This window comes from Amblyraja radiata, unplaced genomic scaffold, assembly GCF_010909765.2.
Source record: "Amblyraja radiata isolate CabotCenter1 unplaced genomic scaffold, sAmbRad1.1.pri S122, whole genome shotgun sequence".
In the NCBI taxonomy this organism is placed as follows: domain Eukaryota; kingdom Metazoa; phylum Chordata; class Chondrichthyes; order Rajiformes; family Rajidae; genus Amblyraja; species Amblyraja radiata.
The window spans coordinates 154385-179614 of NW_022630108.1; the positions used below are offsets into that span (position 1 = coordinate 154385).

General features: G+C 48.4%; 2 pseudogenes; one reads left to right on the forward strand and one right to left on the reverse strand.

Moving 5' to 3' along the window:
• Positions 1-8097: 8097 nt before the first annotated feature.
• On the reverse strand, positions 8098-9463 carry LOC116969210 (annotated as a pseudogene).
• Positions 9464-22259: 12796 nt separating this feature from the next.
• Positions 22260-25230, forward strand: part of LOC116969208 — a 7540-nt pseudogene continuing 4569 nt past the window's right edge.

Below are 25230 nucleotides of genomic sequence, written 5' to 3' on the forward strand. Positions count from 1 at the left end.
CTTTTGTAAATCCATGCTGACTTTGTCCAATGATTTCACCACTTTCCAAATGTGCTGCTATCCCATCTTTAATAACTGACTCTAGCAGTTTCCCCACTACCGATGTTAGACTAACTGGTCTGTAATTCCCCGTTTTCTCTCTCCCTCCCTTCTTAAAAAGTGGGGTTACGTTTGCTACCCGCCAATCCTCAGGAACTACTCCAGAATCTAAAGAGATTTGAAAGGTTATTACTAATGCATCCACTATTTCTGGAGCTACTTCCTTAAGTACTCTGGGATGCAGCCTATCTGGCCCTGGGGATTTATCGGCCTTTAATCCATTCAATTTACCCAACACCACTTCCCGGCTAACCTGGATTTCACTCAATTCCTCCAACTCCTTTGACCCGCGGTACCCTGCTATTTCCGGCAGATTATTTATGTCTTCCTTAGTGAAGACGGAACCAAAGTAGTTATTCAATTGGTCCGCCATATCCTTGTTCCCCATGATCAACTCACCTGTTTCTGACTGCAAGGGACCTACATTTGTTTTAACTAATCTCTTTTTTTTCACATAAATTGCAGACTTGATTTTTAAAATCTCTAAATTTTGTAACATTGCTACTGTACAACTGCAGTAGAACCTCCTTGCTCCTATACTCAAATCTTATGCAGTAGAACCTCCCCTCCCTCAACATCAGTCTTTCTCCCTCTCTCTCTCTCCCTCTCCCCCTCTCTCTCTCTCCCTCCCTCTCTCCTTCTCTCTCTGCCTCCACCTCTCTCTCTTTCTCACTCCCTCTCTCTCACTGTCCAGTGCGGGTCGGCTCCACCTTGGGCCGGCGTTGCCGTCATTTCCGGGCTGAGGCCGCCCCGCACTCTGCGGGGCAATGGGCGGGGCGGCCTCAGCCCGGAAATGACGCATCTGCCACGGCCCCAAGATGGAGCCAACCCGCACTGGACGGTGAGAGAGATGGAGGGAGAAAGAGAGAGAGAGATGGAGGGAGAGAGAGAGAGAGGAAGAGAGAGAGAGAGAGTAAGATTGTTTCATATTTGTTTCAGAATGCTTCAATCTATAGGGAGGTTTCACGGCAGTGGGGTCACGACCCATGACCCGTACTGTTGCTAGGCTACTCCAAATGGAGTACACGCGATGAACTGCAGGTAGGCACTTACCATTGTTTCCAGCGTAGCGGGCCCGTTAAAACCCCACCGCTGAAATTGTCCATTTTTGCGCTGTAAATAATTATGGAAATCGGGATAAGCGTGTGAGACATTTAGCCAACTTCAGAATTCCAAAAGTGAGGAGAAATGACGGTGGATAGAAAAGAGAGCTGAAGGGACAACAACAGACAGAGAGCTTGGCGAACATTGGCCGTTTGCTCACTGCATTTCATTAACAAAGGCATTATTTGTTTTTTTTCTTGACTCCTTTGGCATCTAAAAAGTTTCAGAAGTGATAAATCTGGTTGTAATTTTTTTAAATCGATCATGGTTCCCAAGTGGGTTTTTACGTACAAAATGAAAACGCATCTAAAGAAAAATTTACAGCCAGATTTATCACTTCTAACACTTTTTAGATACCAAAGGAATCAAGAAAAAACACAAATAATGCCTTACTTGATGAAATGCAGTGAGCAAACGCCATAATTCCCAATATTTTCAATGTTTACCAAGCACTTTAGCTGCTGTAGTCCCTTCAGTTCTCGCTTCTCTTTACCTTCATTTCGCTTCACGTTTGGAATTCTGAAGTTGGGTACATGTCTCTCACACTTACCCTGACTACCACAATTTTTTTCAGCGCAAAAATTCACCATTTTCATGGTTTTTAACAGGTAGGAGATTACGCGTTTCTTGCATTAATAACATATTCCGGAAGTTACGGATGTCCTCCAGATGGATTGAGCGGCTCCGTGCGTCAAGCCCTATGACCCAGTGACCTTACATGCAACCCCCTATTAAAAACGTTATGGCCATTTTCATTGTTGTTCCCTATTGCTTTTCCATTGACTTAACACAAAAGCTGTGATCAAGGACAGTCAAAAGACTATAACTTTCTTAAAAATTAAGAGAACTGAAAGAAACTTTCAGTTATTATAGATTGAATACCAATGTTACAAAATTTTGAGATTTTAAAAATCAAGTCTGCAATTCATCCCATCAGATAAAGCATAAAAAGAAGTTTAATTTGACACCTAATTCACTTTCATATTAAAAAGGTTATGGCCATTTTCATAGCATCTTGTTCCCTATTGCTTTTCCATTGACTTAATACAAAAGCTGTGATTGAGGACAGTCAAAAGCCCATAACTTTCTGAAACATTAAGAGAACTGAATGAAATTTTCAGTTATTATAGATTGAAGCATTCTGAAACAAATATGAAACAATCTTACTTGGATGACCTGAAATTAAAGCATATAATTAGTTAGTTACCCAATTGTAGCTAATTACAAAATTCAATTACTAGATCTAAACATCTATCCATTTCTTAAGAAAAGATTTAACATTCATAAATCTCTCTCTCCCACTCTACCCCCTCTTTCTCCCCCCTATCGTTCTGTCTCTTTCTCACCCTCTCTTTCTTTCTCTCTCCCTCCCTCTATCTCTCTCTCTCTTTCATAGAAACATAGAAAATAGGTGCAGGAGTAGGCCATTCGGCCCTTCGAGCCTGCACCGCCATTCAATATTATCATGGCTGATCATCCAACTCAGTATCCTGTACCTGCCTTCTCTCCATACCCGCTGATCCCTTTAGCAACAAGGGCCACATCTAACTCCGTCTTAAATATAGCCAATGAACTGGCCTCAACTATCTTCTGTGGCAGAGAATTCCACAGATTCACCACTCTCTGTGTAAAAAAATGATTTTCCAATCTCGGTCCTAAAAGACTTCCCTCTTATCCTTAAACTGTGACCCCTTGTTCTGGACTTCCCCAACATCGGGAACAATCTTCCTGCATCTAGCCTGTCCAACCCCTTAAGAATTTTGTAAGTTTCTATAAGATCCCCCCTCAATCTTGGGCCGCGGCAGAGGCGTCATTTCCAGGCTGAGGCCGCCCAGCTGAAAGATTATAGAGGGGGAGAGAGGGGCATCAGCCCGGAAATGACGTCGCCGGCCCCGTTGCCCCGCAGAGAGAGATAGAGAGCGGGAGAGAAAGAGAGAGAGATAACGAGAGAGAGAGGGTGGGGAGGGAGAGAGAGAAGGGGATAGAGAGACAGAGAGAGAGGTTGGGGGGGGGAGATGGACAGAGAGAAGGGGTAAAGAGAGAGGGTGGGGAGGGAGAGATGGAGAGCGAGAAGGGGATAACGAGAGAGAGAGGGGTGGGGAGGGAGAGATGGAGAGAGAGAAGGGGATGGCGGAGGGGGAGAGGGTGGGGAGGGAGAGATGGAGAGAGAGAAGGGATGGAGGAGGGGGAGAGGGTGGGGAGGGAGAGATGGAGAGAGAGAAGGGGATGGGAAGAGGGTGGGGAGGGAGAGATGGAGAAGGGGATAGAGAGAGGGAAAAAGAGGGGATAGCGAGTTGGAGAGAGAGAAGGGGATAGAGAGAGCGGAGAGGGTGGGGAAGGAGAGATGGAGAGAGCGAGAGAGATAGAGGGTGGGGAGGGAGAGATGGAGCGAGAGGGGGATAGAGAGAGAGAGAGGGCGGGGAGGGAGAGATGGAGAGAGAGAAGGGGATAGAGAGAGAGAGAGGGTGGGGAGGGATAGATGGAGAGAGAGAAGGGCAGAGAGAGAGAGGGTGGGGAGGGAGAGATGGATAGAGAAGGGGATAGGAAGAGGGTGGAGGGAGAGATGGAGAGATAAGGGGATAAAGAGAGAGAGGGTGGGAAGGGAGAGGTGGAGAGAGAGAAGGGGATAGAGAGAGAGGGGACAGGAGGGGAGAGGGGGAGAGAGAGAACGATTGGGGGGAGAAAGAGGAGAGAGAGTGGGAGAGATGGAGAGAGAGAAGGAAATAGAGAGAGAGAGAGAGATGGAGAGGGTGGGGAGGGAGAGATGGAAAGAGAAGGGGATAGAGAGAGAGAGGGTGGGGAGGGAGAGATGGAGAACGATAGGGGGAGAAAGAGGAGAGAGAGTGAGAGAAGGGGATAGAGAGAGAGGGAAAGGGGGAGAGATGGCGAGAGAGAAGGGGATAAAGAGAGAGGTTGGTGAGAGAGGGATTGAGTAGAGAGAGAGGGAGAGAGAGCAAAGGGAGGGGGGAGGGATTCAAGGGGGAGTGGGTTTGGTGCCGAGGGGGATGAATGGGGGAGGGCAGGGAGATTGGGGGGGGGGGGGAGAGGGGTCAAGTGAGTCATAGAAGGGGGTAGGGAGCCTGGTGGGGGTTCACACTGTTTGGGGGTGGGGAGGAGGGGGGAGGGAGCAAAGGGGGGTAAGGAGCAGGAGGTGGCAGGGGTAAGGGGCAGGGAGCCACAGGGAGGAGGTCACATTGTTTGGGGGTAGGGAGGGTGTTGCAGTTTAGTTAGTCAAACCAGGGCAGGATCTTCACTGTGAATGGCGGGGCGCTGGTGCAATAGACAATAGGTGCAGGAGTAGGCCATTCGGCCCTTTGAGCCAGCACCGTCATTCAATGTGATCATGGCTGTGCATCCCAAATCAGTACCCCGTACCTGCCTTCTCCCCATATCCGCTGACTCCACTATCTTTAAGAGCCCCATCTAGCTCTCTCTTGAATGTACTGCGGGATATAATGCGGGATATAATGGGCCCAAATATTGCGGGATATAATGGGCCCAAAATGAGCTACTCGCAACATTTAACTTTGTATAAAGGGATCTTTAGAAGCCCTTTTTAATGTCAAAATATACAGCTTACCTTCATTTGTCTGCTTTATGAGACCCTGCGGTTGCTGGTGGTCGCGGGTTTAGAGATTGATTTTTAAACTACTATAACTATTATTCAAGGCCTTTAAAACTAATAATAGCTTTTGCGACGGGGTCTTTCAGCGATTTTTCGTTAATATTTTACAAGGCTGAACATCTTCGATTGGAACAGCCTAGAGAAAATCGCGTTTTAAACCCGCCCCCTCTAAACGGTGCCAAAATCGCGCACACCCGCAGCGACAGATTTTCAGCGACGCTTCAGGTAGGCTTTGCAACATACCTAGATAAAGGCAACTGGAGATGAAGGAGCCATTAGTGACCATATAAATGGCCATTCATTTACAGGAATCAAACACTAAATTCCTTCCATTTGGCCCATAAATCCACGACAATGAGATTTAAAAATCATGCCATATTGTGAATACTTGTGTAAATGTTATTTGGACACTTAGGCTATTTAAACATGTTAAATCTTTTCTTAAGAAATGGATAGATTCATAGCAAAAGGATTTGAGTATAGGAGCAGGGAGGTTCTACTGCAGTTGTACAGGGTCTTGGTGAGACCACACCTGGAGTATTGCGTACAGTTTTGGTCTCCTAATCTGAGGAAAGACATTCTTGCCATCGAGGGAGTACAGAGAAGGTTCACCAGACTGATTCCTGGGATGGCAGGACTTTCATGTGAAGAAAGACTGGCTAGACTCGGCTTGTACACGCTAGAATTTAGAAGATTGAGGGGGGATCTTATAGAAACTTACAAAATTCTTAAGGGGTTGGACAGACTAGATGCTGGAAGATTATTCCCGATGTTGGGGAAGTCCAGAACTAGGGGTCATAGTTTAAGGATAAGAGGGAAGTCTTTTAGGACCGAGATGAAACAATCATTTTTTACACAGAGTGGTGAATCTGTGGAATTCTCTGCCACAGAAGGTAGTTGAAGCCAGTTCATTGGCTATATTTAAGAGGGAGTTAGATGTGGCCCTTGTGGCTAAAGGGATCAGGGGGGTATGGAGAGAAGGCAGGGATGGGATACTGAGTTGGACGATCAGCCATGATGATATCGAATGGCGGTGCAGGCTCGAAGGGCCGAATGGCCTACTCCTGCACCTATTTTCTATGTTTCTATTCTTGGTTCTTCTTGGTTTCTTGGTCCACCAAAATACTCCAAATGGAATTTAAACTGGAGGTGGTGGAGGGAGGGCTTAAGCCGGAAAGGGTTATTGGGAAGAAAGAGCTACTTTAAATTAAGTTGCATCTGGTTGGGTAACTATAGTTGGGTGGAGATTATTCCATGCTTTGATTGTGCGGGGGAGGAACGAATGGATGTACACATCTGTCTTTGTAGCTGGGATCACAAATTGGATCGAATGCCCTCGTCTGCTCCTAATTGGTTTGGGTTTGGTGTAGGTCTTGTAATCTATGTTGAGCTGACCATTTAACATTTTGTAAAAACAGGATAAACGGTGAGCTTCACGTCTGTCTTGGAGAGGGTTCCACCCCAGAGAATTCAGAAGTTTGGTGACAAACGCTTTTCTCTCTTCAGACTGAGAGTCACAGGAGAGTGAGACACAGAGATAAGGAAATATAAGGTGTTATTCCAGCACTATGTATTATCGAATAGTGTCAGGTTAGGAAAATGGGAAGTACGAGATCTGTGTGTCCTGGTACATCAGTCACTGAAAGTAAGCATGCAGGTACAGCAGGCAGTGAAGAAAGCCAATGGCATGTTGGGCTTCATAGGGCGAGGAGTTTAGTTTAGGCGCAAGGAGGACCTACTACAGTTGTACAGGGTCCTAGTGACACCACACCTGGAGAATTGTGTGCAGTTTCGGTCTCCAAATTTGAGGAAGGATTTTCTTGCTATTCAGGGAGCCCAGCGTAGGTTCACAAGGTTAATTCCTGAGTTAATGGCGGGACTGACATATGTTGAAAGAATGGGTCGACTGGGTTTGTATTCACTGGAATTCAGAAGGATGAGCGGGTTTCTTATAGAATCGTATAAAATTAGTGAGAGATTGGACAGGGTAGACGCAGGAAACATGTTCCCCATGTTGGGGGAGTCCAGAACTGTTAAGGTATATTTCATAAAACAGACAACTCACAATAAGTTAGATCAACCAACACAAGCTTTACTGATCATTTAGCCGGCGAGAGTGGCAGGTGATACAAAGTCAAGTATGCAACACATACTTAACCCTCCTGGGCCATCACTCTAATGATCAAAGGCATACAGCATCTTTTGTTAGTATTTTGGAATATGTTTAAACACAGTTGGAGCAATGACGTCTAACACATCAATCACAGAGTATACCCATTCAAAGCATTGTTGTCACTAACACAATACTTCTCATGCTATGATTGTATCGTGGACAAACTTTAGTTACAAACCCCCAAACAACAAGAACTTAGTCAAAGGGTGCTGGAGTAACTCAGCGGGTCAGGCAGCATCTGTGGAGAACACGGATAGGTGACATTTCGGGTCGGGACCCTTCTTCAGACTGACACTATGTTGACAGGTGAGGGGGTGATCGGCAGATGAGTGAAGTGATAGAGGCGAGGGAAATAAGGAGATAAAAGGATGTGAAATAAGGAGAGTGGAATGTATATGTGCAGCTTTAAGGGACATTGTTCAGGTAGCATTTGGAGTATTGCATACAGTTCTGGTCACTCCATTACAGGACTGATGCGGAAGCTTTGGGGAAGGTGCAGAGATGGTTAACCAGAATGGTTTAAAAACAAGGATCTGCAGATGCTGGTTTACAAAAAAGGACACAAAATGCTGGAATAACTCAGCAGGACAGGCAGCATCTCTGGACAGAAGGAATGGGTAACATTTCGGCTCGAGACTGAGGAGGGTCTCGACCAGATATGTTACCCATTCCTTCCAGCATTTTGTGTTTACCTAAACAGCGCCTATCTATCCACGTGGCGGGGTGCCAGCAGGCTCGAGGAGCGGGCAAAGGCATTGCCACAGAGCGGGCAGGTGAAGGGGCACTGGACGGTGTGGACTCACCGGTGCTCCAGCAGGTGGTCAAGGCGGGTGAAGCCGTACCACAGGACGGGCAGGGGAAGGGACGCTCACCGCTGTGGGTACGCCGGTGCTGCCACAGGCTGGACATGCAGGTGAAACCCTTGCCACACTCAGCGCACACAAAGAGTTTCTCTCCGGTGTGTATCCGCTGGTGCTCCTGTAGCTCCCATGCTCTCTTGTCACAGTGGGAGCAGCTGCTCGCCGACGTGGGCCCGCCGGTGCTGCCACAACCCCCGCGAGCTGTCAAACGACTCACCACAGTACGGGCAGTCGTAGGGCGGGCCACTGGTGTGCACGTGCTGGTGAGACAGGGCATGGGAGGCCATGGCAAAGTGTTCTCCACACACCGGGCTGGGGACGGGACGGTCGCCGGCGTGCACCCGCTTGTGGGACAGCAGTCGGGTCAAGTGGGTGAAGCCCTTGTCACAATGGGTGCAAATGTAGGGGCGCTCACCGTTGTGGGTGCGCTGGTGTATCAGCAGCCTGGTGGAGGTGGTGAAGCCCTTGCCGCACTGGGCACAGGTGTAGGGGCGCTCACCAGTGTGGGTGCGCTGGTGCTTCTGCAGGCTGCTGGACTGGGTGAAGCCCTTGCCGCACAGGGCACAGGTGTAGGGGCGCTCGCCGTTGTGGGTGCGCTGGTGCTTCAGCAGGCTGCTGGAGTAGGTGAAACACTTGCCGCACTGGGCACAGGTGTAGGGGCGCTCGCCAGTGTGGATGCGCTGGTGCACCTGCAGGTTGCTGGACTGGGTGAAGCCCTTGCCACACTGGACACAGGTGTAGAGGCGCTCACCAGTGTGGGTGCGCTGGTGCTTCTGCAGGCAGTCAGAGCGGGTGAAGCCCTTGCCGCACTGGGCACAGGTGTAGGGGAGCTCGCCGGTGTGGGTGCGCTGGTGCTTCAGCAGGATGCTGGCGTTGGTGAAGCACTTGCCGCACTGGGCACAGGTGTAGGGGCGCTCGCCAGTGTGGGTGCGCTGGTGCACCTGCAGTTTGCTGGACTGGGTGAAGCCCTTGCCACACTGGGCACAGGTGTAGGGGCGCTCGCCGGTGTGGGTGCGCTGGTGCATCAGCAGGCAATCAGAGCGGGTGAAGTCCTTGTGCATTGGGCGCAGGTGTAGGGGCGCTCGCCGGTGTGGGTGTGCTGGTGATCCAGCAGGCTGCTGGGCTTGGTGAAGCCCTTGCCGCAGTCGCTGCAGGTGAAGGGCCGCTCCCCGGTGTGCACCCGCCGGTGGACCCGCAGCCCAGACAACAAGGCAAAGCTCTTGCCGCAGGTGGAGCAGCCATAGGGCTTCTCGCCCGTGTGCAACCGCCGGTGGGTCTCCAGGACATTCACCGTCTTGAAGCTCTTGCCGCACTCCGAGCAGTCGAAGGGGCGTTACCCCGTGTGCAACCGCTGGTGGGTCTCCAGCTCGCTCGGGCTCCGCTAGGCCTTGCCACACACATCACACTCATAACGCTTCTCCTTGTTGTGCCCAGTCATGTGGTCCTCCATCGAAGCTCAGCCCCTCGAAGCTCGGCCCGCACACCGAGCGGGGGTTGGGGGGCGGTGGCTCACCCTCAATGGCCGCTCATGTCCCCGTCTCTCCGTCCACAGCAAAGGCTCCTAAACCCTACAGGAGTGGAACAAGTTGGCAAACAGAACATTACTAACGCGTGCTTGAAGAGAGGGGAAGTGGGTGAAGGGGAAGTGGGGAGGGTGGGCGGTCGAGTGGTGTGGAGTGGGGATAGGGAAGGATGGGGAGGGGCTGAGTTGCTCCAACATGCTGGCCCACACCGGCGAGCGGCTGCTCCCACTGCGGCGAGCGTTTCAAGAGTGCATGGGGGCTGCGGGAGCACCAGCTGATATACACCAGAGATAGAATCAAGTCTGCAATTTATCCCAACAGTTAAAGCATAAAAAGAAGTTTCATTTGACACCTAATTCACTTTCATATAAAAAAAAAGCTATGGCCATTCTCATAGCATCTTGTTCCCTATTCCTTTTCCATTGACTTAACACAAAAGCTGTGATCGAGGACAGTCAAAAGCTCATAACTTTCTTAAACTTTCTTAAACATTAAGAGAACTGAATGAAATTTTCAGTTATTTTAGATTGAAGCATTCTGAAACAAATATGAAACAATCTTACTTGGATGACTTGAAATTAAAGCATATAATTAGTTAGTTACCCGATTGTAGCTAATTACAAAATTCAATTACTAGATCTAAACATCTATCCATTTCTTAAGAAAATATTAACATTTTTAAATCTCTCTCCCTCACTCTCCCCCTATCATTCTCTCTTGCTCCCCCTCTCTTTCTTTCTCTCTCTCCCTCCCTCTATCTCTCTCTCTCTCTTTCTCACTCCCTCCCTCACTCTCTCTCTTTCTCCCCCTCTCCTTCTCTCTCTCTCTCTCCCCCCTCTATCTCTCTCTCCCTCTCTCTCACTCTTTCTCACCCTCTCTCTCTCTTTCTCCCCCTCTCTTTCTCACTCCCTTCCTCTCTTTCTCTTTCTCACTCCCTCTCTCTCTCTTTCTCCCCCTCTTTCTCACTCCCTTCCTAGCTCTCTCTTTCTCCCCCTCTCTTTCTCTTTCTCACTCCCTCCCTCTCCCCCTCTCTTTCTCTCTCTCCCCCATCTCCCTCTTTCTCCCCCTCTATCTTTCTCTCTCTCCCTCCCTCTCTCTCTCTCTGTCTCTCTCGCTCTCTCACTCCCTCCCTCTATCCCACTCCCTCTATCTCTCTCCCTCTCTCTCTTTCCCTCCCCCTCTCTTTCTCTCTCCCTCCCCCTCTCTTTCTCTCTCTCTCCCTCCATCTCTCCCTCTCTCACTCCCTCTCTCTCTGTCACTCCATCTCTCTCTCTCCCCTTCCTCTCACTACCCACTCTTTCTCTATCCCTCTATCCCCTTCTCTTTCTCCCCTCTCTATCCCTCACTCTTTCTCCCCCGCTCTATCCTTCTATCTACTAAACCCCCCCTCTCTTTCTCCCTCCCTCTCACTCCCTCCCTCTCTCTCTCCCCCCCTCTCTCCCTCCCTCCCTCTCTCTCTCTCCCTCTCCATCCCCCTCCCTCTCTCCCCCTCTCCCTCCCTCCCTCCCTCTCTCTCATTCTCTCTCCCTCTCTCACTCTCTCTCTCTCCCTCACTCTCTCTTTCTCTCCCTCCCTCCATCTCTCTCTCTCCCTCTATCTCTCTCCCTCCCTCCCTCTCTCTCTTTCTCCCTCAATTTCAATTCAATTTTAAAACTTTATTGGCATGATAAAAAAACATTGTTATATTGCCAAAGTATAAAACATATTTGAAATGCATCAATATAAATACAAGTATGTATTTCTCCCTCTCTCTCTCTCTCTCTCTCTCTCATCTCTCGATCGCTCTCTTCATCTTCTCTCTCCCTCTTTCCTCTTTCTCCTCCTCCCACCTCGCCTCTCATCCCTCGCCTCTCCCTCCATCTCTTCCCTCTTTCGTTTTTCCCCTCTCTCTCCCTCCTCCCTCACCCTCTCTCCTCCTCCTCCCCCTCCATCTCTCTCTCTCCCTCCATCTCTTTCTCCGTCTACCAATTTCAATTCAATTTTCAATTTTAAAACATTATTGGCATGATAAAAAACATTGTTATATTGCCAAAGTAGAAAACATTTGAAATGCATCAATATAAATACAAGTATATATTTCTCCCTCTCTCTTCCTCTCTCTCTCTCTCCCTCCATCTCTCTATCTCTCCCTCTACCTCTCTCTATCCCTCCCTCTATCTCTCTCCCTCCCTCCCTCTCTCTCTTTCTCCCTCTATCAATTTCAATTCAATTTTAAAACGTTATTGGCATGATAAAAAAACATTGTTATGTTGCCAAAGTATAAAACATATTTGAAATGCATCAATATAAATACAAGTATGTATTTCTCCCTCTCTCTCTCCCTCTCCCTCCATCTCTCTCTCTCTCTCTCCTTCTCCCTCCATCTCTCCCTCCCTCTCTCCCTCTCTCTCCCTCTCTCTCTCTCTCTCTCTCTATCTCTCTCCCCCTCTCCCTCTCTCCATCTCCCTCTCTCTCTCCATCTCTCCCTCTCTCCATCTCCCTCTCTCTCACCGTCCAGTGCAGGTCGCCTCCATCTTGGGCCGCGGTCACACGTCATTTCCGGGCTGAGGCCGCCCCGCAGCTCGACCTGGCAGCCTGCGGGGCGGGTGACGTCATATCCGGGCCGATTTTAGCAACCAGCCCCCGCCATCTTGTTCCGCCATCCGCTTCCGGCCAAAGATCTGATTTTTGCTTCCGCCTCCGCTCCCGTATCTTCACTTTGGTCTTTGAGTTTGACCAGGCCGTCCACATCTACGAGTGTTGCCCACTGCTCGGCGCTAAATTGTTCCAATCGCCAATGTAGGCGACCCGACTTATCTTTCTTCAGGTTCCCCGTTAAAGAGGAAAGGTAAGAGAACTTTTATTACTTATGTTGCATATAGAAAATCTTGTTTTGCCTGTACAATCTCACTGTAGTTAGATCATAGAGCTCAGATAGTCGAGTCTTCATGGCAGCAAACTTGTAAAAATATTTCTACCTCTCTGTTATTTAATAGATAGATAGATAGATAGATATAATTTATTGCCACACAACCAGGGTTGGTGAAAATTTGGGTTGTCAGCAGCAGTACACTAAAAGAACACACAATAAAACTGTAACACAAACATCCACCACAGCATTCATCACTGTGGTGGAAGGCACAAAATTTGGCCAGTCCTCCTCCATTTCCCCCCCGTGTACAGGACCAGAGTCCAGTCAGTCCAGGATCGGCTCTTCCTCACCGGAGACCGCGGCTTTAGATTGTTGTAGGGCGCAGGCCGGCGGTCGAGATTTAAAGTCCCCGCCGCAGCCAGAAGCACCGTAGATGGTATATGGACACATGGTATATGGACACATTTATCTGTTTTGTAGTAAATGCCTACTATTTTCTGTGTGCTTAAGCAAAGCAAGAATTTCATTGTCCTATACAGGGACACATGACAATAAACTCACTTGAACTTGACTGCAGGGCCGGCGGTCGAAGCTCCCCTCCAGGGGTGATGGTAAGTCCATGCCGGCCCCGCGGTAGAAGTTGGCCGTGTGCCGGCAGTGATGGCTTCTTCTTCCCCCGGGTCCCCCACGAGGGATGCCGGGCTGTAGACGCCGCACCAGCTGGAGCTCTGCAGACCGCTGCTTCAGGCTGCGGCTTCAGGCTGCCGGCTGCCCCGGGCCAGCGAAACGAAGCGCTCCCCTCCAGCGAGCCCTAGCGAGGGTCGCTCGCTCCACGCCGAGAGTCCACGCTGCGCCCGCCGCTGAAGCCCCGGGCGTGTCTCCGGGAAAGGCCGCGTCGATCCTTGATGTTAGGCCACGGGGGAGGCGACCTGGAAAAAGTCGCCTCTCAATGGAGGAGGCGACCGAAGCGGTTTCCCCCTTACCCCCCCCCCCCCCACACAAAACACACGAAGAAACACAAAATACACACTTTAAAACATACTAAAAAAATTTAAAAAGCTGGAAACACTGACGCGCTGCTGACATGGCTGCACACAGAGGAGCGCCCCCTACAGCTCCCTAATGCAGAATAAGCACTCTGTTGTACAATGAGAATTTTATTCGGTCTGCACAAACTTTCAATATAGTTCAGACCTTACAGCTGGGTGCTCCCCTTTGTCCCAGGTACAGTCGAGGCCTCGTGGCAGCAAACTTGTAAAAATATTTATACCCCTATGTTATTTAATGCAGAATACGCACATATTGACTCTGTTGTACACTGAGATTTTTAGTGCCCCCTGATCCCACAAGGGCCTCATCTAACTACCTCTTAAATCTAGCTAATGAGCTGGCCTCAACTACCTTCTGTTGCAGAGAATTCCACAGATTCACCACTGTGTGTAAAAAAAAAATGTTCTCATCTTGGTCCTAAAAGATTCCCCCTTGTCCTTAAACTGTGACCCCTTGTTCTGGACTTCCCCAACATTGGGACTAACCTTCCTACATCTAGCCTGTCCAACACCGTACGAATTTTCTTCTCAGGAGCATTTCCCCAATAGCACCCCTCAAGAGCTTTTTCTTTCTACCTCTGTTATTTAATGTAGAATAAGAACATATTGACTGCATGATATTTTCTGTAATTTCAGATGTCGACAGTGGGTGCAGAATACCCGCCGACATGATCTCCTACATCGAACTGCGGCGTATTTGTCACATAACTGCCGTCTTTGTTCTGAGCATTTCGAACTTAGCCAGTTTAACAACAAGCAGACCAAGAACAGGCTAGTTTGGGATGCAGTTCCAACGCTCTTTGACATCCCTAACCCTCCGAAACAACTGTATACTCAACGCAGGATACTTGAGAGGAATAATGAGAACCTTCCATCTTCTCCGAAGCCTTCAAAGCAGCAAAGGGGCAAGTAATTTTTAAATAAACATTTAATTTCTCTCTTTTGCAAAATCTATCACAATGTAATATCCTAACTGATACAATTGTCAGTGGCACAATATGAAATGTCATGTATTGCACTAACATTTTCATTTGTGAGATCTTTCAGAACATTCCAGAGCTAACGCCGGAACGCCGCTTGCCAACCGTGTGACTCGGTGGCATGCGAACACCAGCCGTGGTGTGAGTGGAGCGGTCAAAGAGGGACCGTGACTGGGACCGGAGCAGCAGACAGCCGCACTTACAATTTTTTTAACATGAATTGGGTATCTCACATTGATTTAAAATGAGAATTACCAGTGGATGCAAATTTATTTACATGTATATGCTAAATCCATTTCATTTGTATACCTCTTTTAAGCCCGTACTAATTTTTTTTCCCTCGGCAGTCTCACACAACATACAGGCCGGCCATTGTTACTGCTTAGCTGCGGACCGGGTTCGTGAGGAAGGACTTCAATTCACACCAGATGCAACGCACATAGCGTCACACAACATACAGGCCGACCATTCTTACTGCTTAGCTACGGACCAGATTCGTGAGAATGTTATTCAATTCACACCAGCTGTAAATCACAGAAGAGCTCTGAAGAAGGAAAGACAGCGTACTTTCCGCCTCAAGAAAAGGGTGCAACAGATGAAGAAATCAGCGAGAAGGAGAGCTACTGAAAGCTTGATCAGTTTAGATTTTTTACAAGAGCCACTGAAGTATTTTTTTGAATCACAATTGCGGAATGCGCCAGGGCGTAGAAGCGCAAGAGGAAGACGATGGGATTATGCAGACAAGATACTTGCCTTGTCCCTCTACCACAAGAGTCCCAGCACATATCAGCTGTACCAGAGCATTTTCACATTGCCATCAATTTCATCGCTGCGTAGATGGTTGTGTAATGTCGAAGTAAGACCAGGATTTCCCACTAAGATCTTCGCGCTTTGGAAGGACAGGGTAGCAGGCATGTCAGAGAGTGATAGAGTCTGTATAGTCTCCTTTGATGAAATGAGTCTACGTACAGGCCTCTCGTACAATATTACAGAAGATTCAGTTGAAGGTTTTGAGGACTTTGGATCGCTAGTGAAGACGTCACGGCCTGCCAACCATGCTCTTGTTTTCATGGTTAGAGGCTTGTTTGGGAAATGGAAACAACCTGTTGGTTACTTTCTGTCGCGAGACTGCACAAGGGCGGACAAACATATCAAGTGGGCACATATTCGCGCATTTTATGAAATGGATTCACAGTTTCCCGTTAGGAAAGGCCATAAACTGACCAGAGCCCACTTTGCTCTGAACAGCTTCTCCAAAATGAGAGTCAACAAAGCAGCGCAGGTGCTCAGTCATTCGGTGTCAGCAGGCATGTTAACCTATTCAACTATGGGACGGTTGCCTGGGGGTGCTGCTTATACTACGGATTTCATTGCAATGATAGATGGACTGTTTGATGCATTTAACGGCATGTGTCTCAAGGCAATAAAAAAATTGAGGAGGCCCATGTCTGCAAAATCGGCGCATTGGTCATTCTTTGAATCATGCCTGCCTGTACTGCAAAGCTTAAAAGTGCTTGGAGCGAAACATGTATTGTTTGTCAAAGGATGGCGGCTTGCAATTTCTTGCATTACACAGCTGTGGCAGCACATAAAGGAAAATACAGACGCTTGTTTCATGCTCACATCCAGGGTTAATCAGGATGTCATTGAGAATTTATTCGCGACCATTCGGCGAAAGGGCGGATTCCGAGAAAACCCATCAGCAAAGGAATTTCGCTGTGCTTTAAGAATGGTCATGGTAGCTGAACTGATAAAGCCATCTCTAAGTGCAAACTGTAAACCTGACGATGCTAAATTTCTCTTATCACTGCAAACACTGACAAAAGACAGAGTCAAGAAACCATCTCCATCTATCTCCCATCACAATAGGGCACAACAGAACACTGTATTTTGCAGCACGTCACTTGATCTCCCGGAAGAGAACACACTGGTTTACATCGCAGGCCACATCTGCCGTAGATTCCTCACCCCACATGAACTGATCTCAAAATGTCACATATGCAGAGAAGTTCTGCTACGACCTGATACAACCTTAGTTGATCCTGCCCTCATATTCATCCACCATAAGGCATATGACACATCGACATCAGACTTCGGCTCCCTGATGGTGCCTTCAGAACAGTTTCTCGCATTCTGTCAGGTGTGCGAGAAAGTGTTCCGCACAGAATTCGACAATGCTAACATGACCAGGAACAACATCTCCAATCTAATAAATACAGCGATACACAATACTAAGGAATACAAGGACATGAACTTATGCTGCCAGAGAGTCAAGGCACGAATTGTAGCTATCTTTGTCAGTGTCCGCATACATTATGGACTCAAATTGAAGAATAGAGACCTGCAGGACCTGACCATTAAAAGGAAGTGTAAGAAAGTTCTAAAAGTGACGCATAAGTAAAGTACATGATGTCAAATGATTTATTGATGAAATGTCAGAAATAAAGTGTTGACCATTGATTAGTATTATGAATTATTTAAAATTGAGTGGGTTGGTGCAATATACTGCTAATGTGCCGTTATGAGATATTCACATTAAAATCTCACCATGTATGACAGAATGAAAGGTGTTATCCTTGCTTGTTTATGGATCTTGCCTTTGAATTATTAAATTGAGTGGGTTAGTGCAATGTTGGTTCCATGTGCTGCTAATGTGTCGTTATCAGATATTCCGTGTTAAAAAGACAAATAAATCACAATAAAAGCGAAAAGATGCCTATGTTCCTTCCACAGCGTGCGGGGGAGCCTGACCCGGATCAGCACGGCCAAAACACCAGAGTGAAGCTGCGGGGAGGTTTACAATTTTTTACAATGTTTATTATTTAATGTCCCTTGTCTGGTCTGAAATAAAGTTCAACATTGGATATAAAAATCAGAATAAATATAATTTTGTGTGTTACATGATTATATACATCTATATCACATTCATGTATGTGTGTTCCTTCCAGCACAATCTAGTCAGTTGTATGCTCGCTGAATAAAACCATCCTTAAGTTATACATCATTTATAAATCTTGCTTAATCAAATTTAATTTTGTGAAATTCTACAATTAGATAACCCCACCATTACAGACCGATCTCATTCCACTCTCTGGTTATTGGGAAGACCAGACCCCGTTTATTGTGGAGAAACAACTCCATAGAAAAAAGAAAATAAGCACAAAAACTTCAAGTAACATTTCAGGGCTAGAGTAACTGTAATCTTCATATTGCTATTATTTTCCCAAATAGTGCAGATGTGAACAGTGTGATTACATTAATGTGATTAGATGAATGAATTACAGAGTGCAAGTGTAATACAAAATCAACTCAAACACAGCATATGAGCCATTAAAAAGAACTGATTTTAAAAACATTAAAAAAGAAAATTACCAGAGGCAAAATTTATAAACATTTTTTTCTTTAACAAGAATTAAGAGAATTATGAACTAACATAATTATGAATCTAACCCTATGTCACACACAAAAACTTCCCCGCAACGTTGATTACCCTGCGAGTCTGGTCGGTTCGGCTAGGTTCCGGTTTACACAAAATCTACTCAAACACAGCCTATGAACCATTTAAAAAGAAATTATTTAAAAAACATTAAAAAAAACACTATTACCAGAGTCAAATTTTATTCTTGACAAGAATTAACAGAGGTGAGAACTAACAGAATTACACCTAAGATCCTATAACTCTGCTATAAGATTACATTGGATTACATTGCGAGTCGGGTCGGGTCGGTAGGATCAGGTTACTAAAATGGGCGGAGAAAAACGCCCAGGATTCCCTCCGTAGCGTACTACACGTCAGCCCATTGTATTTCGCAGGAGTAGCCTATCTTGCTCCGCTATAAGATCTTTGGCTGGGACTGGCGGGCGACGTCATATCCGGGCTGAGTTAGGCCGCCCCGCAGCTTGCGGGGCAACGGGGCCCTGGGGCCGTGAAGTGTGTTTTAGAAGGAACTGTGTGCAGCAGATGCTGGAAAATGGAAAGTAGACAAAAAATGCTGGAGAAACTCAGCGGGTGCAGCAGCATCTACGTGGAGTCTGAAGGAGGGTCTCGGCCCAGAAACGTTGCACTATCTCCTTCGCATAGACAATAGGTACAGGAGTAGAGGCCATTCCGCCCTTCGAGCCTGGACCATTCACCATTCAATATGATCGCGGCTGATCATCCAACTCAGTATCCTGTACCTGCCTTCTCTCCATACCCCCTGATCCCTTTAGCCACAAGGGCCACATCTAACTCCCTCTTAAATATAGCCAATGAACTGTGTGGCCTCAACTATCTTCTGTGGCAGAGAATTCCACAGATTCACCAGTCTCTGCGTGTGTGAAAAAAATGTTTTTCTCATCTCGACTTCCCCCTTATCCTTAAACTGTGTGTGTGGCCCCTTGTTCTGGACTTCCCCAACATCGGGAATAATCTTCCCTACCCCCTCCAGCTCACTCAGGTACTGCCAGGTCTTGCCACACACGTCGCACTCATAACGCTTCTCCTTGTTGTGCCCCATCATCCGCTTCTCCTTGTTGTGCCCCGTGGTCCTCCATTGAAGCTCAGCCCCTTGAAGCTCAGCCCGCACACCGAGCAGATGGGGGGCTCACCGGCACCCTGTCTGCCCTCAATGGCCGCTCACGTCCCCGTCTCTCCGTCCACAGCAACGGCTCCTAAACCCTGCAGGAAGGGAATACAGAGGGTCAACAAGCTGGTAAACAGGACATTACTAGCACATATTGAGTGTGTTTATGGCGGAGGAAACCGTTATATAATTCTGCGCGGCACACTGGCGCAGCGGTACAGTTGCTGCCTCACCGCCAGAGACCCGGGCTCGATCCTGACTACGGGTGCTGTCTGTGCGGAGTTTGTACGTTCTCCCTTTAACCTGCGTGGGTTTTTACTCCGTGTGTTCCGGTTTCCTCCAACATTTCAAAGACGTTCAGGGTTGTAGATTAATCGGCCTCCGCAAAATTGCTGAATTATCCCTAAAGTGCGTGGGATAGTGCTAGTGTACGGGGTGATCGCTGGTCGGCACGGACTCCGTGGGCCGAAAAACCTGTTGTTTCCGCGCTGCATCTCTAAACTAAACTAAACTAAACCAAAGAAGGGTGTCGACCCAAAACGCCACCCATTCCTTCTCTCCACAGATGCTGCCTGACCCACTGAGTTACTCCAGCACTTTGTGTCTATCTTCTCCACAGATGCTGCCTGACCCGCTGAGTTACTCCAGCACTTTGTCATAGAGTCATAGAGTGATACAGCGTTGGAAAGAGGTCCTTCGGCCCAACTCGTACCCGCACTCCTAGATCGCTCGGCTCCACACATTCCGCCAGGCTCAGAGTTGTACTGAGTCCCAGTGAGACCACACCTGGAGTATTGTGTGCTGTTTTGGTCCCCTAATTTGAGGAAGGACATTCTTGCTATTGAGGGAGAGCAGCATAGGGTTACAAGGTTAATTCCCGGGATGGCGGGACTGTCATATGCTGAGAGAATGGAGCGGCTGGGCTTGTGCGGTGGAGTTTAGAAGGATGAGAGGGTATCTTATTGAAACATAAGATTATTAAGGATTTGGACATGCTAGAGGCAGGAAACATGTTCCCGATGTCGGGGGATTTCAGAACAAGGGGCCAAAGTTTAAGAATAAGGGGTAAGCCATTTAGAACGGAGACGAGGAAACATTTTTTCTCACGGAGAGTTGTGAGTCTGTGGAATTCTCTGCATCAGAGGGGGGTGGAGGCCGGTTCTCTGGATACATTCAAGAGAGAGCTAGATAGGGCTTTTAAAGAGAGCGGAGTCAGGGGATATGGGGGAAGGGAGGAACGGGGTACTGATTCGGGATGATCAGCCATGATCACATTGAATGGTGGTGCTGGCTCAAAGGGCCGAATGGCCTACTCCTGCACCTATTGTCTATTGCCCCAGAGCCCCGCCATTCACAGTGAAGATCCTGCCCTGGTTTGACTTCCTAAACTGCAACACCCTCCCCACCCGCAAACGATCTGACCTCCTCCCTGTGGCTCCCTGCCCCTTACCCCTGCCGCCTCCTGCTCCTTACCTCTCTCCTCCCCCCTCCTCCCCACCCTCAAACATTGTGAACCCCCACCAGGCTCCCTACCCCCTTCACTTGACACGTCTCTCTCCACCCCCCCCCCAGTTCCCTGCCCCCCCATTCATATCCCTCGGCACCAAACCCACTCCCCCTTGGATCCCTCCCCCCTCCCTTTGCTCCCTGCTTCCCCACACTACTCACTTCACCCCTTTTTCCAACCCCCAGCCTCTCACCCCCTCCCTCCCGCAGACTGTCTTCTCTCTCTCTCTGACCCTCTCCCCTTATTCCTGCCCCTCTCAGCCCCCCACCGCTCAGATATTTCTCTCTCCCTCTCCCCTCCGAACTCTCTCATCAACTCCCCCCCTCTCTCTCTCCCTCCCTTCTCTCTCTACCCCTCTATCTCTCTCCATCTCTGTCTCTCTACCCCCTCTCACTCTCTCTCTACTCAATCCATCTCTCTCCCTGCCCACTCTCTCTCTCTCACTCTCTATCCCTTTCTCTCTCTCCATCTCGCTCTCCCCACCCTCTCCCTCTCTATCCCCTTCTCTTTCCATCTCTCCCTCCCCACCCTCTCTCTCTCTATGCCCTTCTCTCTCTCCATCTCTCCCATTCTCTCTCCTCTTTCTCCCCCCCAATCGTTCTCTCTCCCTCTCCCCTCTCTCTCTATCCCCTTCTCTCCATCTCTCCCTTCCCACCCTCTCGCTCTCTCTTTATCCCCTTCTCTCTCTCCATCTCTCCCTTCCCATCCCCTCTCTCTCTTTATCCCCTTCTCTCACTCCATCTCTCCCTCTCCCCTCTTTCGCTCTCTCTATCCCATTATCTCTTTCCATCTCTCCCTCCCCACCCTCTCTCTCTCTCTATCCCCTTCTCTATCTCCATCTCTCCCTCCCTACCCTCTCTCTATCCCCTTCTCTCTCTCCAACTCTCCCCACCCTCTCTATCCCCTTCTCTCTTTCCATCTCTCCCTCCCCATCCTCTCTCTCTCTCTTTATCCCCTCTCTCTCCCTCCCCCCTCTTTCCCTCTCTATCCCATTATCTCCTTCCATCTCTCCCTACTCTCTCTCTCTCTCTCCCTATATATATCCCCTTCTCTCTCTCTCCATCCCTATCCTCTCTCTCTTTATCCCCCTCTCTCTATCCCCTTCTCTCTTTCCATCTCTCCCACCCCACCCTCTATCTATCCCCTTCTCTCTCTCTATTTCTCCTTCTCCACCCTCTCCCTCTATCCCCTTCTCCCTCCATCTCTCCCTCCCCACCCTTTCCTTCTCTCTATCCCCTTCTCTCTCTCCCTCCCCACCCTCTCTCTCTATCCCCTTCTATCTCTCCATCTCTCCCTCCCCACCCTTTCCTTCTCTCTATCCCCTTCTCTCTCTCCCTCCCCACCCTCTCTCTCTATCCCCTTCTATCTCTCCACCTCTCCCTCCCCACCCTCTCTCTCTCTCTATCCCTTTCTCTCTCTTTCTCTCCCTTTCCCTCCCCAACCTCTCTCTCTCTCTCGGTCTCTCCTTCCTCGCAATCTCCCTCTCTCTCTCTACCCCCTTTCCCTATCGCTCTATCCCCTTCTCTCTCTCCATCTCTTCCTCCCCGCCCTTTCTCTCTCCCTATCCCCTCACTCTCTCTCCATCTCTTCCTCCCCGCCCACCCTCTCTCGTTCTCTCTCTCCCTCTTTTTCTCCCCCTCCCTTCTCGTTCTCTCTCTCTCTCCCCCTCTCTCCTCACACTCACTCTCTCCTCACACTCACTCTCTCCCTCCCTCCATCTCTCTCTCTTTCTTGGGTCGTCGTTGCCGTCATTTCCGGGCTGAGGCCGCCCCGCAGCCTGCGGGGCAACGGGGCCGGGGGCTCTCCGCGACGTCATTTCCGGGATGATGCCCCTCTCTCCCTCTATAAACTTTCAGCGGGGCGGCTCAGCCCGGAAATGACGCAAGTTACGGGGCGGCCTCAGCCCGGAAATGAGGCCTCTGCCCTAAGATGCAGCCGACCCGCACTGGACGGTGAGAGAGAGGGAGCGAGAAAGAGATGGAGGGAGAGAGAGAGAGAGGGAGAGAGAGGGAGGGAGAGAAGTGAGGGATAAAGAGGAGAGAGACATAGGGATAGAGAGAGAGAGTAGAGAAACAATAGAGAGAGAAGCGAGAAGTAGCGAGAGCAGTGGAGAGGTATAGAGGGAAACGTTGCTCGATGCTGCGAGTCGGGCTCGCGATGGTTGGGCTCGAGAGCTTTGGTCTGGAGCGCCCCTATCGAGGTCTTGCTCGCTCCCAGCTCCCTCCCCTCTCTCTCTCTAGCTTGCTTTTTCTCGCTCGAGACTCTAGTGGGCCCTTTTCTCACCCTCCCTCGCTCTCGTGCCTTGTCTCCCTCTCGCTCTCTTGCTGTCGCTCGCGCTCTCTCTCTCTCTGCCCTCTCTCGTTCTCTCTCTTCCTCTCTCGCTTCTTTTCTGCGCTCTCGCCCTGTCGTCTCCCCCTCGCTCTCTTCGCTCTCGCTCGCGTCGTTCTTCTCTCTCTCTCTTTGCTCTGCTCTCTCTGCTCCCGCTCTCGCGCCTGGCTCTCGCTCTTCGCGCGCTCCGCTCTCTCTTCTCGCTGTCCTCGCGCTCTCTCTCTCTCTGGCGTTTGCTCTCTCTTTTTCGTTCTCGCTCTCCCTTCGCTCGCCCGCCCTCTCTGCGCCTCTCTCTTTCGCTGCGCGGGCTCTGTTTTTTCGTGGGCGCGCGCTCGCGGTGGGCTGTGCTCTCTCTGGTCGTTCTCTTCTCGGTGGTCCCCGCGCTCGCGTTGTCTCTCTCTCTCCCCTGCTGTGCTCCCGCTGTTGTCGCGCCGCTCTCGGCTTGGCCGCCCGCGTGCCGCGTGGGGCGCGCGCCCCTCTCGGGGCGCCCGTGGGGCTCTGCGGCGCGCGCTTTCCCCTGTTACCATCTTTTCTTCCCTGGATAGATGTTTAGATCTAGTAATTGAATTTTGTAATTAGCTACAATTGGGTAACTAACTAATTATATGCTTTAATTTCAGGTCATCCAAGGAAGATTGTTTCATATTTGTTTCAGAATGCTTCAATCTATAGGGAGGTTTCACGGCAGTCGGGTCACGACCCATGACCCGTACTGTTGCTACGCTACTCCAAATGGATTACACGCGATGAACTGCAGGTAGGCACTTACCATTGTTTCCAGCGTAGCGGGCCCGTTAAAACCCGCCGAAAATGTCCATTTTTGCGCTGTAAATAATTATGGAAATCGGGATAAGCGTGTGAGACATTTAGCCTACTTCAGAATTCCAAAAGTGAGAAGAAATGACGGTGGATAGAAAAGAGAGCTGAAGGGACAACAACAGACAGAGTGCTTGGCAAACATTGGCCGTTTGCTCACTGTATTTCATCAAGTAAGGCATTTGTGTTTTTTCTTGATTCCTTTGGCATCTAAAAAGTTTCAGAAGTGATAAATCTGGCCGTAATTTTTTTAAATCGCCCATGGTTCTCGTGGGTTTTTACATACAAAATGAAAACGCATCTGAAGAAAAATTTACAGCCAGATTTATCACTTCTGAGAATTTTTAGATACCAAAGGAATCAAGAAAAAACACAAATAATGTCTTACTTGATGAAATGCTGAAAAAGCTACTTTTCTTAACTACTAAACCAGGTTCGCTTCTTAATAAACAGACACCACACAAACTGTTTGGTAGACCAGTTCAAAACTTTACTTATTATCGGCCGATGGAAGGGAGCGAGAATTCCAGCTAAGTGACCAATGTAGACACTCGACTGTCCTCGGTCCACTTCTTTGAACAACAGAATTACATTGCATTAAATAGGGTTTTTTTTGTCCCCTTAGCACATTCCACAGACATTAGTCATGGTCAGAGGTACAGGAAAAGGTTTCCACAGAATGCATCACATTAAAGGCATTTTGTTTGCATAGTACAAGATAACATTGGCCATTTGGTTTACGACATTTTATCTTTCTACTTCCCTGGTTCCTCTCTCGTCACTTCGTCCTTCATAAACATTGGCCATTTGGTTTATGCCATCTTACTCCAAAGAGATGACTCTAGCTGTTTTCTCTCTTCCTTTCTCTGTCACCTCTTCCCCCATAACATTGGCCATTTGGTTTACGGCATCTTACTTCAAAGAGATCTCTCTAGCTTCTCCTCTCTGCTTGTCACTTGGGAGACAATGTTATAGGATTTATTATCTCACACACCGCAACCTGAGGCAAGCCTAATTTGACAATAAATATAAGCTGTAAGCTAGCCCAGAAGCCAATTTAATATCTTCTTATATTTTTAACTAAAATTCGGCTTCATCAATGCAGTGGGCAAATGCGATAATTCCCAATTTTTTTCAATGTTTACCAAGCACTTTAGCTGCTGTAGTCCCTTCAGTTCTCGCTTCTCTTTACCTTCATTTCGCTTCACGTTTGGAATTCTAAAGTTGGGTACATGTCTCTCACACTTACCCCGACTCCCACAATTTTTTTCAGCGCAAAAATTCAACATTTTGGTGGTTTTTAACAGGTAGGAATGTACGCGTTTCTCGCATTTATAACATATACCGGAAGTGACGGATGCCTTCCAGTTGGATTTAGCGGCTCCTTGCATCGAGCTCTATGACCCAGTGACCTTCCGTGCAACCTCCCTATATCTCTCTCTCTCTCTCTCTCTCTCTCTCTCTCTCTCTCTCTCTCTCTCTCTCTCTCTCTCTCTCTCGCTCTCGCTCTATCCCTCTCTCTCTCTCTCTCTCTCTCGCTCTATCCCTCTCTCTGCATCTATCTATCTCTCGCTCTATAAATATATCTATCTATCTCTATCTATCTCTCTCTCTATATATATTTATCTCCATATCTCTCTATCTCTCTATCTCTATCTATCTCTCTATATATACTCAATTCAATTCAATTTTAAAAACTTTATTAGCATGATAAAAACTACAATGTTATATTGCCAAAGTATAAACATGA